The sequence below is a fragment of the Maniola jurtina genome, chromosome 5 (genome assembly GCF_905333055.1).
Source record: "Maniola jurtina chromosome 5, ilManJurt1.1, whole genome shotgun sequence".
Lineage (NCBI taxonomy): Eukaryota > Metazoa > Arthropoda > Insecta > Lepidoptera > Nymphalidae > Maniola > Maniola jurtina.
Window position 1 is genome coordinate 10,932,735 of NC_060033.1, and position 14,926 is coordinate 10,947,660.

At 35.5% G+C, this 14,926-nt stretch overlaps 1 protein-coding gene across 3 annotated transcripts in view; it reads left to right on the forward strand.

Moving 5' to 3' along the window:
* LOC123865246 (transcription factor AP-2-epsilon) overlaps positions 1 to 14,926 on the forward strand; it is an 80,279-nt gene that overhangs the window by 2,253 nt on the left and 63,100 nt on the right. The window lies entirely within an intron of this gene.

A 14,926-nucleotide genomic window follows, 5' to 3' on the forward strand; every position in this document is an offset into this window, starting at 1 on the left:
GATTATAATTATTACACTAAAAGTAAGATTAGGATTAGTATGGAAAATAGAACAGATTAAATAGAGATGTTCTCTTATCTTTAGAGAACGTTAAAGAACCAATAACCGAGTGAAATGTTGGTTGTGTTTAAAAATCCCTACAGCCTGTAATTATGGTCCTTCGTGGACGGATATGTACTATTTTAAACATTATAATTTGTATCGGCGCGGTTCAGCAAATTGCAAGAAAGACAAAGTTTTGTGAAGGAATGAAGATTATGTACCTACTTAGATATAAGTAGATAGATAGATACTTAGGTATCGCCAAACTCCAAAGGGTATAGTTATAGTGGCACAGTTAGTGGTAACTGTGTATCTAACAATGTCCTCGACCATCTCGATTGATGTAGGTACCTACTCGGGTATTTTTTCCGAAATTATGCACGATAAATCAAAAACTACTTATTATGCATAAAAATAAATAAAATTCTGCTTTAGAATGTACAAAGGTAGGTACAGGTAAAGCCCTTTCAATGATACCCCACTTGGTAGGTATACCTAGTTATATACGTAACTACCTTACTTACTTTGAAAATTGAAACACATTTTTTTAATGATGTAACCACAAATTCACGGCTTTCGGATTTATTCCTTTATAGATCTACCTACCTACCTGCCAAACATGACTGCCTAAGTACCCTATATGTTTTCTTGACAGACACGACGGACAGACAGACAGACAGACAGACAACAAAGTGATCCTATAAGGGTTCCGGTTTTCCTTTTGAGGTACGGAACCCTAAAAAGAATACCCAGTGAAGTTTGTTCAGGGCGTCTCTACCCAGGGCGCGTTTGGAGCGCTGCCTAGAATAGGTAGAGGTAGCTTTACTTATAAATCGACGAAAATATTGTCACCATCATCTCACACAAAAAAATCGTCTATTTCGACTCAGGTGATTTTAACAATATGATCTTCTGTACGATGTTGCGTAAAACAATGAGCGAACTGTATTATCTACCCCGTTTATCTATACGCTGCACTGCTGACTTTGAGCTGTGCTGTGACACAGTGCTGTGACCGCGACGCACGAAGGCGACTTCGCGTCGCGCGTCTTGATCGCATACCGTAAACTCCACTACCTTTGGGTTAGCGGACGCTTTGATTAAGAGGGGTCTCTCCGTCACTCGCTTCATACAAACGTAGTTCCAATTTCATTTGAATATTAAGCAACCAAAGTCCATGAAATTTTGGAGACATATTCTAGAAACTAATAGGTATCTATGTCTGTGGTTTTCCAGATTTCTGTTAATATATTCGGTTTCAAAGCTACGCAGTCTTAAGAGGAAAACCATCTCGAATGACTTAGACGATTTCACCTTCAAACTAGCAATTTTGACATGTCATGACCCTCTATTGACAATTAATCAAGCAGACATTTCAATCTGCGAAATTTACGCGGACTTTTAGTATTTTGACGTAGGAGGGTAAAAGATCCAGTACATGAACGAATAAGGATTACCCTGACTTTCACCTAAAATTAAGATATATGAGAATTGTTCTATATATAATTTTTATTTTTTGTGTATCTGTACACAGTATATCAAAAAATCAAATAAAATGCGTGGTATTAATTATTATAAATTATTTTATTTAACAAAAGGATAAATTGCCAGTAAATGAACTGGAAATTTCAGTGAATGAACGAACTCTATCTAGTGCATAAACTCTCGATTCCTATTAATAAATTCTTAAGTATATTTTCGACTTGGAATTCAAAAAAAATTGTCAGATTTTCAGTTTTTGACTTATTGTATATTTTTTTCTACATTTTGCGCTATAAATCAAAAACTCTTTTACATAATAATAATAAATAAAACCTGTTTTAGAATGTATAATAGAGCCCTTTCATATGATATTATCCCCTTTGGTATAGTTATCTTAGTTTGAAAGTCACCTAAATTTTCTGGAAAACAGTCCAAATGACTACAGAGAAAATGAAACTTAACGCCCTTGTTGCATCCAAGTCGCTGGAAGTGCAACATCAGCTACTGAATGTGTTAAGAGTAGTGAGAATAATATACCGTAACACAAGTGTCTGATGTTATCAGATTTGTTCCTTTGAGCCGAGAAGCCACATGTTCTGATGCTTTTTAGACAATCTAAGATCTCTCATTAAGTGATCCAAATAATTTTGATTGAATGGTCTAAGTTGAGATGTAAAAAAGTCACTACATCGTCACTACCTTCTGAAAGTTCTTGAAATGGTAGATTAGAGGTACTGGGTTGGGGCTGAGGTACAGATTTATCACCAGAAGTCAGAATCGTTCAAATTGCAGACTGCAAGTTACAATAGAGCCGCTTGGAACAATTTTTTTGCTGTTTCTTCTGGTAATATTCACAACGCAGAAATAATAATCATCATGGTGTTTAGATGGTTCGCGCCAAATAATAAAATTTTTTTTTAGTAAAAGTAGTTAACTATTCTTATTTGCTCATAAACGCAACAAGGAAATACAGCTTCCACATATAAAAATTGGAGTCCAGGCCTTGCTGTTAGCTGCTAATGGGTTCTCAAAGTAGCCCGAGTATGCTTGTTTTACTGGGCACAAAAGGAAAGAATGAAAGGAGCTTACCCAGTACATCTTAAAAGATCCGTTATAGATACATGCATCCTGCCATGCCTTACCTATGCCAGCCAAACATGGGTCCAGACAAAGAATATAAAAAGAAATAGTAACTTGCTAAAGGGCGATGGCAAGTTGCATAAATTAAGCAAAAAATATTCAAAGTGAGAATTGAAGACATAAGAAAAAAGACAAAGCCTACAGACACCTTGAGACATGCCCTAAAACTGAAATGCAAATGGTCATATTGTATCGATTTTTACAGATGAAAGAAGGACAGGTAGGTAGACCGAAGACGCGTTGGTCTAATGCTATTGTGCAAATCGCGAGAGAAAATTAGCTTGATAGTACCAAAGACAGAGAGAAATGGGGATACCCAAGAGGGATCCATATCCAAGAAAGAAGAATACCAGAATAAATATAAAAAAAATTCAAAAGAAAAATAAAACCGATTTCAAAATCACAAACACTAAAAAGTAAAAAATAATTTAAGTTATTGTGGTTTTTGAAGTCGGTTTTATTTTTCTTTTGAAAATTTTTTATTTCAAAATTTTTAGTGGCCCCACTGTACTATAATAATATGCCATGCCCAGCTAAAACCCTACTGTTTACTAAGCAATTACACAGATCGCGAGCAATTTGCTCTTATCCATTGAGGAGTTCTGTTCTCCATCTCAGAAGATATTCATCAGAACTTCATCAAATTTATATGGGACCACCTGCAAAGTATACCTAGCTTTTCAAAAAAAAATAATTTCCAAATCGGTCCAGGCGTCTTTGAGCAATCGGTGAACATACATTAAAAAAAAAATTGAATTTGCTCTTATCCATTGAGGAGTTCTGTTCTCCATCTTCAAAGATATTCATCAGATCTTTACCAAATTTATATGGGACCACTTGCAAAGTATACCCTATCAAACAAAAAAAAAATCCAAATCAGTCCAGGCGTCTTTGAGTAATCGGGGAACATACATAAAAAAAAAGATACCGACGAATTCAGAACCTCTTCCTTTTTTTAAAGTCGGTTAAAAATATACTAAGATTTACTAACATGGTGTTATACCACAGAGTAGCAAACAGAGGCAAAGCTTCTAAGAAGCGAGCAAATTTTATAACTATTTTGATAGGGTTGGCACTGGAGGATACAATTTAATTAACAATAGTTATTTGTTCAACAAGATGGTAAAGTTTGTTTTTGTTGTTATTGCCTAGTTTAAATATCGATCTTTAAATATCGATCAATAGATCTAAATATCGATTTTGAACGAAATCAGTCAATTTAGAAAGAATTATAAATGGTGCCAACTTTTTTAAATTTTGGTAACAGTTTCTTATTTTGTGATCCCAGGGAGCTCTAAATATCGATTTTGAACGAAATCGGTCAATTAACAAAGAATTTCAAAATGGCGTCGACTTTTTAAATTTTGGTAACAGTTTCTTATTTTGTGATCCCAGGGAGCTCTAAATATCGATTTTGAACGAAATCGGTCAATTAACAAAGAATTTCAAAATAGCGTCGACTTTTTTAAATTTTGGTAACAGTTTCTTATTTTGTGATTGCAGGGAGCTCTAAATATCGATTTTGAACGAAATCGGTCAATTAACAAAGAATTTCAAAATGGCGTCGACTTTTTTAAATTTTGGTAACAGTTTCTTATTTCGTGATCCCAGGGAGCTCTAAATATCGACTTTGAACGAAATCGGTCAATTAACAAAGAATTTCAAAATGGCGTCGACTTTTTTAAATTTTGGTAACAGTTTCTTATTTCGTGATCCCAGGGAGCTCTAAATATCGATTTTGAACGAAATCGGTCAATTAACGAAGAATTTCAAAATGGCGTCGACTTTTTTAAATTTTGGTAACAGTTTCTTATTTTGTGATCCCAGGGAGCTCTAAATATCGATTTTGAACGAAATCGGTCAATTAACAAAGAATTTCAAAATGGCGTCGACTTTTTAAATTTTGGTAACAGTTTCTTATTTTGTGATCCCAGGGAGCTCTAAATATCGATTTTGAACGAAATCGGTCAATTAACGAAGAATTTCAAAATGGCGTCGACTTTTTTAAATTTTGGTAACAGTTTCTTATTTTGTGATCCCAGGGAGCTCTAAATATCGATTTTGAACGAAATCTGTCAATTAACAAAGAATTTCAAAATGGCGTCGACTTTTTTAAATTTTGGTAACAGTTTCTTATTTTGTGATCCCAGGGAGCTCTAAATATCGATTTTGAACGAAATCGGTCAATTAACAAAGAATTTCAAAATGGCGTCGACTTTTTTAAATTTTGGTAACAGTTTCTTATTTTGTGATCCCCAGGGAGCTCTAAATATCGATTTTGAACGAAATCGGTCAATTAACAAAGAATTTCAAAATGGCGTCGACTTTTTAAATTTTGGTAACAGTTTCTTATTTTGTGATCCCAGGGAGCTCTAAATATCGATTTTGAACGAAATCGGTCAATTAACAAAGAATTTCAAAATGGCGTCGATTTTTTTAAATTTTGGTAACAATTTCCTGTTTTGTGATCCTAGGGATCCTCAGATATTGATTTTGAACAAAATCTATGACAGTTCAAGAAAATAGATTTTAAACACTATTTAAATTATTATCATTAACATTAAATTAAATGAAAACACTACGCGCGACGTGTACTGCAGCCCCTGAGCTTGAGCACAGGCCGAGCCGGTATAAACCGATTTCTCTCCGTACGCGACGTAGCGCCTGTGCTCGCGCACACACGCGCCTCAAGCTTGTAGTAGTGTACCTATCGTAGCGCGCTTGTATGAAGCTTTGACTCTGTTCGCTACTCATGTGGTTATACAACGCAATACCACACTCACAAACACTCGTACAAACATACAACACACTCACACACACACATGGACGCACGCACACGCACTTTTGAACGGTTTGAACGGAACACGGTTTTGAAATTGAAATTGAAAAAAGTGTAAGAATTTGTAAGAAAATATTTAAAAAAGGTATATCAGCCGGTTTTTTATTCCAGCTCTTAATACATGTAAAAACGTCCAATCTGTTCATTTACTCGAGCCTTTACCCTAGTACCTAATTATATCGACCGCCCCATATCAAAACAAAGTAAATGTCATTTTTCCGAAAATCGTTTTATGTCATAAGCCTAACTTTCATAGTATGTCCTGTTGTATTGTAAGGACACCCACATTAAAGTAAAATTAAAAGCTAGTAAGTCGCTTTGACCATTTTAAAACATAGTAAGTCTTTGAACTGGCTAGGTTTTTATAGATTAATGCGCCTTACTAAGTTTTTAAAAGGAATTAGATTAAATAAAATAAATATCACCCATTATCTAAATACCATGTCAAAACAGTAAATACTTAATAATGCATTAAAACTTAAAAGTAAGATAGGAAAAGTCAAAAGGAGTTCTGACCTCTACATGTCAACTGTTAAATATGGTTTGCAAGGGAAATACTTTGCATACTTAGGGTTCCATATCTCAAAAGGAAACACGGGACCCTTATAGGATCACTTTGTTGTCTGTCTTTCTGTCCGTCTGTCGTGTCTGTCAAGAAAACCGATAGGGTATTTCCCGTTAACCTAGAATTATGGGCAGGTAGATAGGTCTCAACTCTCATAGCCCAAGTAAAGGAATAAATCCGAGAACAAATTTCGTGATTCTAGATCAACGGGAAGTACTGTATAGGTTTTCTTGACGGACGGACGGACAAATGGGCAGACAGCAAAGTGGTCCTTTAAGAGCTCCGTTTTTCATTTTGAGGTACAGAACCCTAAAAAAGAAAATGATGCACATGTAATGAATAAATGTGTTGGCCAGTCTTCACACTAAAATATTTAAACCCCTTTAATTTAAAAACTGTCATAGCCTAGTGGTTAGAACGTCCGCCTCCTAATCGAAGGTCGGGGGTTCGATCCCGGAATCACGCACTACTAACTTTTCAGTTATGTGCGTTTTAAGCAATTTAATATCACTTGCTTTAACGGCGAAGGAAAACATCGTGAGGAAACCTGCATACCTGCAAGTTTTCCATGTTCTCAAAGGTGTGTGAAGTATGCCATTCCGCATTGGACCAGAAAGAACTACGGCCTAAACTTCTTTTGAATTTAAACCACTTACTAGGTTTTGATCTGAGAAAGAAATTTGACATTAATTGACAAAATTGAGAGACCTAAGCTTGTATAAGAACACAGAAGTGTCATAATTCGTGTTCACTTTGCCTAACGTCTCTCAGAGAGCAGAGAGAGATTTAAACTGTTTCTTATAATCATTGGCCATATTTCAAATGCGAAAGTGTGTTTGTTGGTTTAATATTCAATCACGCTGCAACGGAGCCACCAGTCGACGTGGTTTTTTGCATGGATACATTTAAAGACCTTGAGAGTGACATCTCTCTCCGCATCGTATTCTTTATTGCTGAGGGTTGTGACCTCTTTCCATTATTCCTACATCTAATGGTAGGTTTTCTTGGGATAATAATGCAGTGGGTTCAAAGAGCCTACGGAACTCGACTAGAAAAACGAGATTTTGACACTTAGGTTTAACGGTTATGAATTAGTTATTAATATCAGTGATAAAATTGATTAGGGCTGTCAGGTAAAATGACATTTATCTCGGAAAATCAAAGAGTGTCCACGAGATTTTTTTCCAAGTTTGCGCTACTAACTACATATATTATGAAGAGGAAAGGTTTGTTTGTTTGTTATCGATAAACTCTGAAACTACTGAACTACTTGCACTAAAGACATAATCATCAACATCAACCGACAGACGTCCACAGTGAACATAGGTCTTTAATAGGGTCTTCCACATGCTACGGGTTTGCGCCGCCTGAATCTTTGCGCTTGCGCTTGACGACAATCATGCTTTAAAGAAAGCAATGATGAGGTCCAAGTTGGAGCACGCTTACCTAGAAGATGCCTATTCACTCTTGGCTTGCAGGTATCTAAGGTATATATGGCAGGAAACACGGCCGCCGAAATGGCGTTCCAACCTTTAGGCTCTCCCCATTGCCCGCAGCATGAATCTGAGCTTTCTTATGAGACCCATGGTTATATTATGTACATATAATATCTCATAAGAAAGCTCTAACACACAATCCAGCTAAGTAAGTCCAATTTCGAAAAAAGCTAGCTAGCCGACAAATCTAACTCAGGCAGCCTTCGGAAACCTTCGAGATGTCTCTGTCCAAAATTCCTCAATGCTTGAAGAACAGTCTTTGAATAGTGCATATTGTCAGTGATGAAATATGGATCCGATATATAGGTCTTTTTTTTGTACACAGGAAATGCCTGACGCATACCCCTCCGTCATGTGGGGCTTGCACCAAACTTGCACTACTACGAAATCCATTTCGGAACACGGCACCCGGAACGAGGCGCGCTATCTCCTAACATAGGTATAATACCTATTTAGAACACTTACTATCTGTCATCATAATCTATGACAACCTCCGAGTATTTACCTGGTAAAACCGTAACTTTAGAATAAAATTTAGTATATAAGCAGGCTTCATTTAGAAATGAAAAAATCCCTATTTTATTTTTCAACGATTATAAACACAACTTTCATTCAAAAATAATAAGCTTAAATTCATTTTAAATAATATTTTGCGACGAAATGACGCGCGCAGTCCGCCCGTCATGAGAGTCCAGTGGACACTGAATTCCATAGAGCGCCTGCAAGAAAATAAATAGCACAGGAAGTTTTTTGGTTAGTTTTAGATTATTTAAGAAACGAAAAACATTTAGTATAAAACTAACAGTTAAAATTGATTGCTAAACCTAAACATATCATTTTCTGGAGGTTGGCTTCAAAGTATCAAGATGTTAAAGAAAACTTTTACAGAACAAGTTGCGAACAGCAATGTTTTCAACTTGGTTTTTTTTTTATTGGGATAATGTATACTAAATAAAAAGAGGCTCTTATAATCTTCACAAACTGAAGTTTTTAATTGCATGTATTTAATAGCTGTTAATGCTTTAGAAAAATAAACAATTTACTTCAAAGTACAGCATTTTTGCGATTTGTCAAATAGCAATTACCTTAAAGAATCACATACAAATCTTTGAGCCCCTGTAATTTTAAAAATACATATTTTTAGAAAAATCTAAAATATCACAGACACAAATATTAGTTTCTAAAATATGTCTGCAAAATTTCATGGACTTTGAAATTGATGACAAATGAAATTGGAACGACGATTGTATGGATCAAGTGACGGAGAGAGCCCTGTTAAGTTGGTAGGTATAGGTATAAATGAGGACTTCGTCTGTGATGGCGTTTGCTGGCGCGCGTGCTGTGCTTGTCTGGAGTGTTTTTTTTTGTTAAGAGTGGCTGGTTTTTGTGTTAGTTGGTGTTTTTTGGTGGTGGAACTGACTGGGAAGCGCTCTAGGGAGGCGCCGCGCGTGTGTCGGCAGTAGTGGTGTCAAAAAATAATTTATCTATAATACATATTCAATATAAAAAAATATTCAGGATATTAGATTTTCAATAAACCCCATATTTAATACAAAATATAGTAATTTTTAAAGCAATACATTTTCTATTAGAAATTGCTTTTAAATTTCACGAGGCGTTTGCCAAAGATAGACCGTCTACCGATCTACGTCACACGATATCAATATGGTTGCGAATATCATACTCATTCGCGATAAAATGCGTGATAATCGCTACGCGTTAGTTTTTTATTCGTTTGGAATATTGCCCCTCGGTAGTTTTACTTATCAAATAGATTCTTTCGATTTTGCTATTCAATCAGGACAGTAGATTTATTTATTTGTGAACTTGGTTGTGGGTAATACTGAATGTAAATAATATCATATTTCGTTATCGGAGTTGATATTATCACAGATTAGGTTAGTTACTTCATATATTTCGCACGTTTGTTATTATAGGTTAGGTACGTAAATTGTATTGGTCTTTTTGGAAATGTGTGTGTTTGTGTGGTCTCATGATGGAACCGGGTGGGCATAGTGATTATATCCAGGGTCTCATGATGGAACTGGGAGGTAGCCATAGGAACCGAGTGTCTGTTATAGCTCCGGCGTGCTTGGAGCTTGGGTTGTTGGATTTTTGTATTAGTTTTAGCCGTGATGAAGGCTAAAATAAAAGCTCGTTATTTAAACGATTTTTAAATAGGTAACTGGGTAAACTTATCTACTTTTTGTACCTTCTTGACATTTCTTTATCATTCTAATTGTTTTTAATTTTACATAAATAGGTAGGTAGATATAGATAGGTACCTAGGTATTTAGAGTAAAATTATTACCATATACTATACGTCTTTCGGGATTTCTTTATTGTCATGCTTTTTAGGGTTCCGTATCTGAACCTGAAGGGTGCTAACAAGGAATACAGAATCTTTTATTTATTTTTGTGAAGCTTGTAGGTACTTATTGAAGTAAAGATTTACAAGTGCCTTTGAAATTTGTATATATGTTGTATATGTTGTGTATTTGTATATGTGTTGTGTATATGTTGTTTGTTTGTTGTGTTGTTTTTGTTTGTATTTGTAATTTGTTTTTTTGTTGTGTTTGGGTGTTAGGTACATACTATTTTTATTACTTGAGTGTTATTGAAATAGAGACCCGTTCTCAGTAGTGCGCCGGCGATGAGTTCTCACTTCTTTTTGATGATTCTTATAAAAAAATTAATGAAAAGAAATAATTTAAGTATAAAAATACAAAATTAAAAAAAAATATTATTTGTTTTTTTAAAGTGATATAATATATTTCTACAGAACCTCCTCCGACACCTCCCAGACGTCGCTTTTAAGGTGGTAATCTGTATAATGGTTCGCTAGGGGTGAAAGCAACAGAAAAACAGGTGCAAGCGATTCTCGACCTTATTGACGGTAACGAGAAAGTTGTTATTTTGTCATATTCTTGCTCAGTATCATTCATAGAGTGCTAATATGTGGTTTTCTGAAATATGTCAATAAGGTTGAAAATCGTTTGCATGCAAGTTTCGGCTTTTTTTTATAGTTAATATATTTTAACGTAAAAAATATTCAATATTTTTCTGTAACAAACATTAATATTATGATATAGGAATCTAACCATATTTGACACCTCTAGTCGGCAGGCGCCGGCGTAGACGGAGTCCATACTTGTATAAAGTCAATAACTTGAAAATATCTACAAACTTGACATTGGCTAATCAGAGTAAAGCCAGATTTAAAGAAAAAAAAAAAGGTATAAATGAAAATGTCAGCGCTTGTAATTAGCGCTGAGTGCTTGACCATTTCTCCAATTTTATTTCAAAATCTAAATAAGTATACGAAACTTAGGTATATAGTTATATACCTACCTACGTATAGATAAATATTCAGATTTTGGAAACGTAACAGTTTCCTTGTGGACTAAACTAGCGGCACGCTATGATGGCCGGTTTGACACATTACAATAGTGATGTGGAATGTCAATTTATTCTCGAACAAAAAACAATTAAGTTTTGTTTTTGTACCTGATTAAATAGGTTTAATAAAACAAAAATGTATATGTTTATTTAATTTATTTGAACGAACTGAATATTTGAACGAAAATGAATATACCTACATACTTTATATGCACACAAGAAACATATGAATACAAAAGATACCAAAAAAGGTGCCACAAAAGGCCATAATTAATCAGATTCGTCCATACTACTATTTTCACTGTCGTCACTGCTATCATCACATACATTAATAATTATATGTTCGTTTTCTATAATATTATCTATTTTCACATCTCTTTCATAATCTTCCCTTATTAATTTAACAGTTCTATTCACAACCTTTTCCCAGTCTCCTTTAGTCACATGTTCACAAGCTTCTTCTAATAATTTTAGCATTTTTTTTGTGGTAAATGGAGGTTCTGTATTGTGTCTTGCAGCATATCCCTTAATTTGAGCCCACACCAACTCAATCGCATTATACTCACAATGGTAAGGCGGTAACCGTATAACTCTGTGCCCATGTTCTAATGCTATTTCGTCAATGACGTATCGGATCTTGGTTGGTTTGTTTTCTTTTAAAAGACGTACTAATTCCGCTTTTAACATATTCATGTTTGCATCTACGCCATTTTTACGAAGCCATGCGACGATATCAGCTTTCTTTTGGGATTGGGCAGGTGGCTTGTCAATTTGCATCGAGTGGTATGGGGCGTTGTCCATAATTATAATAGATGGTTCAGGGAGGCTACACAACATTGAGGTAAACCATTCAGTAAACTTTTCTCCATTCATGTCTTCATGATAGTCTCCAGTGGTTTTTGACGCAAAAGCCATGAGAGAACCTTCGACAAACCCGTTGATGGTTCCGGCGTGACAAATTATAAGTCGCGATCCTTTTCCTACAGGAACTTTGGAAGTAGATGCTGCTGTGTCATCGTTCCAAGAACGGCCTACAGTATGGTTAGCATTAAGCCATGTTTCATCCAAGAACACAACATTTTGCCAATTTTTGATTTCTTTCACTTGCCGTAAAAAAGTATACCTTGCCATCGCTATATCAAATCTTTCCATCAATATTTTGCGTTTGTTACATTTTTTGTATCGAAATCCAATGGTCTTCAAAATCTTCGTTAAAGAACTTTCCCCACCGAAGAATAATCCAGCTTCCTTCAGTGAATGCACCAACTTTTTTCTTGTTGGATACTCCTTCTGTAAATAGTAGCCGTAAACATGTCTTCGGATAGCATCGGCATCAAAGCTATCGATGCCTACGACTGGTTTTGCTCGTTTTCTCTTTTTTGGTGTGTGAAGTTTATTTTCTTCTGTGCCAGTCTCGCCATATTTTTTTTTAGTTATCCGTCTAACAGTTCGTTGTCCAATATTAAGCGCATCAGCTACGCGTTCAACCACTGACGTTATAGGTAAAATTGGCCCTCCATTTTGAGCTTCACGATCGAAATAGTTACGAAGGCGTATTACGAACTCACGTGTCTGACTATTTAGAACAGTTCTCTGCGTACGTTCGGTCATATCGACGAAATCCACAACAAAGGGCTTGAACAGAGTCCAAATTAACGAGCAAGGGTCAACAGTAATGCAGTATCAATATTTGAAATCCAAAGCCAGGTCAAAACTATATCACAATCGCATTGCACTGACAGTTTATACTTTTCGAAGCAACGTCAATTCGAAACTGCTTTGTTTTGCATTGAGCATTGACGCGAGTTTGCCGGAGGTAGTAGTTGTGCTAGCCAGCGATCCTATGTGACGATCGTATTAGATTCCATTTTTAAAAATTTATTGATATTTTTTTGCGATTTCAGAGGTTTGTCCACATAGTGAAAATTGTTCATATTCACAAGTACATTCACCCCTTAAATGGTGCAAACTGATTTTTCTACACTTGTATACATTTAAGAAATCAATTTAATAAATAAATTTTGAGTCCTAAACCTAAAACTACATTCGATAAAATTTATGAATCTCTGCACATCACTATCGTCAATAAAGTAATACAATTATTTCCTTCAAAGTCGTTATCAATTAATACGGAACTTCATGAGCGGACAAACGTCAAACCGGCCATCATAGCGTGCCGCTAGTATAAGAACCAGCGAGGCCAGACCTTCGTTATTTTATAAAAGCCGAAAGTTTGTCCCCAACACAGGCAAGAACGATCAGCGACTATGAAGTTTGGATCATAGTGGCTTTGGGAGATGACAGGTAACAAAGGTGTAAAAAATCATACGTCAAATAATTATAAAGTGATAATTTCATTCTCATCATCATCATCATATTCGTCTCAACTACTGAGCACGGGCACATGAGTAGATCTATTTCTTAGAATGAGAAGAAGCGAGAAAGGAATTGATTGCTCGGGACTAATAAGTAGGTAACTACTAACTAGGTATCTACCTATTCTAGGATTTATTAGATTTTTTAATTAAAAATATTTTAGATAAAATTTGGGTTGGATAGGTACCAGTGTGAAGGTGTAGATAAGTATGTCATTTTTTTTACTTCTCAAGTTCAGATAGGTTCATTGCTCTAAAGGTTTTTTTTCGAAATCTGAAAGTACCACACATAAAATAATATTCAGATTTTGAATTTTTATCTAGCGGAAACGTAACAGGTTCTTTATATCTGTGCCCAACTTCACAGCTCAAATAGTTTTCTTGTGACAGATAGACGAACATGGACAAAACTATAATAGTTCCTTATTTGACTGAGGAACCCTAAAACACACTCCAATCCAATTTTGTACTTGACTCTACATTGTTGTGAAATAATAGGATACCTGTCCGCCATTGCCACTTCGTCTCAAAGGAAATTAAAAAAATACCATAATCTCAAATGAAATGAAAAGGATTCTTTAAAACAACCGGTGCGATCCCATTAAGTCGCTGTCATCGCGTTGATAAGATTAAAAAAACAAAAAATTAGCCGCACAATAACGCTCCTGTCAAATCGGCCATTAATTTCGAATTTTGAATTTGGAACGGGAGCGGTGTTGCCATGTTATGTTATTCAGTCATTCAGTGACGCAATGCGACCACACGCTTTTGGACGCAAGCTTAGCAAATTGATTTTGTGCAAAAATTGCCATAGGCACATTACCTACCTGTAGTATGCCACAGGTCGAGATGGCCATCGGGGTGGGGACCCCCGCACATTCGCACAGCCCCCGCGCTTACTCGGTGCGTCCCTCCGCCTCATACCCCAATTGCCATCTCGACCTTTCGCGTACTTATACATTTGTTTATTTCTCTTGACTTACTTACCTATCTTTATCTCCCATGTAGGTACCTATAAATGGTTCTATTTTTATATTGGTATTCGGTAATTTTCTATGTGTAAATTTTGGTATGTGTAGGTAGTGGCTACTAATACAAATTGTACAATTGATTTTATTCATGATTATTATCGTACAAACCCGTCAATTGCAAGTCGGTATCGCACACGAATGATTCACGAAGAACCTACTTTTTGATTTTTTAATTTATATAGCGGCCATTTTGCGATTTTTATCATTTGTTGTTACAGTAAGAATACACACTGCAAAAATTTCAACTCTACCTATTACGGTTCATGAGATACAGTCTACTGACAGACAGACGGAAGGACAGCGGTGATTTAGTAGGGTCCCATTAGCACCTTTCGAGTACGGAACCTTAAAAAAGCAGTAGAATGCAATAATAATTTAATTTTTATTAACTTTATTAATGAGTATCTTACAATAAATTAAGTTCGGTAATAGATTTTGTCAAAAATAAATGCGACATGTCATACAGTGCCCGCCCACAAATCCATTTGTAATTATTCAAACAACGCGCTTAATTGGCCATTCCAGAATACGATTTTAAATCGATATTGCCAGGGATT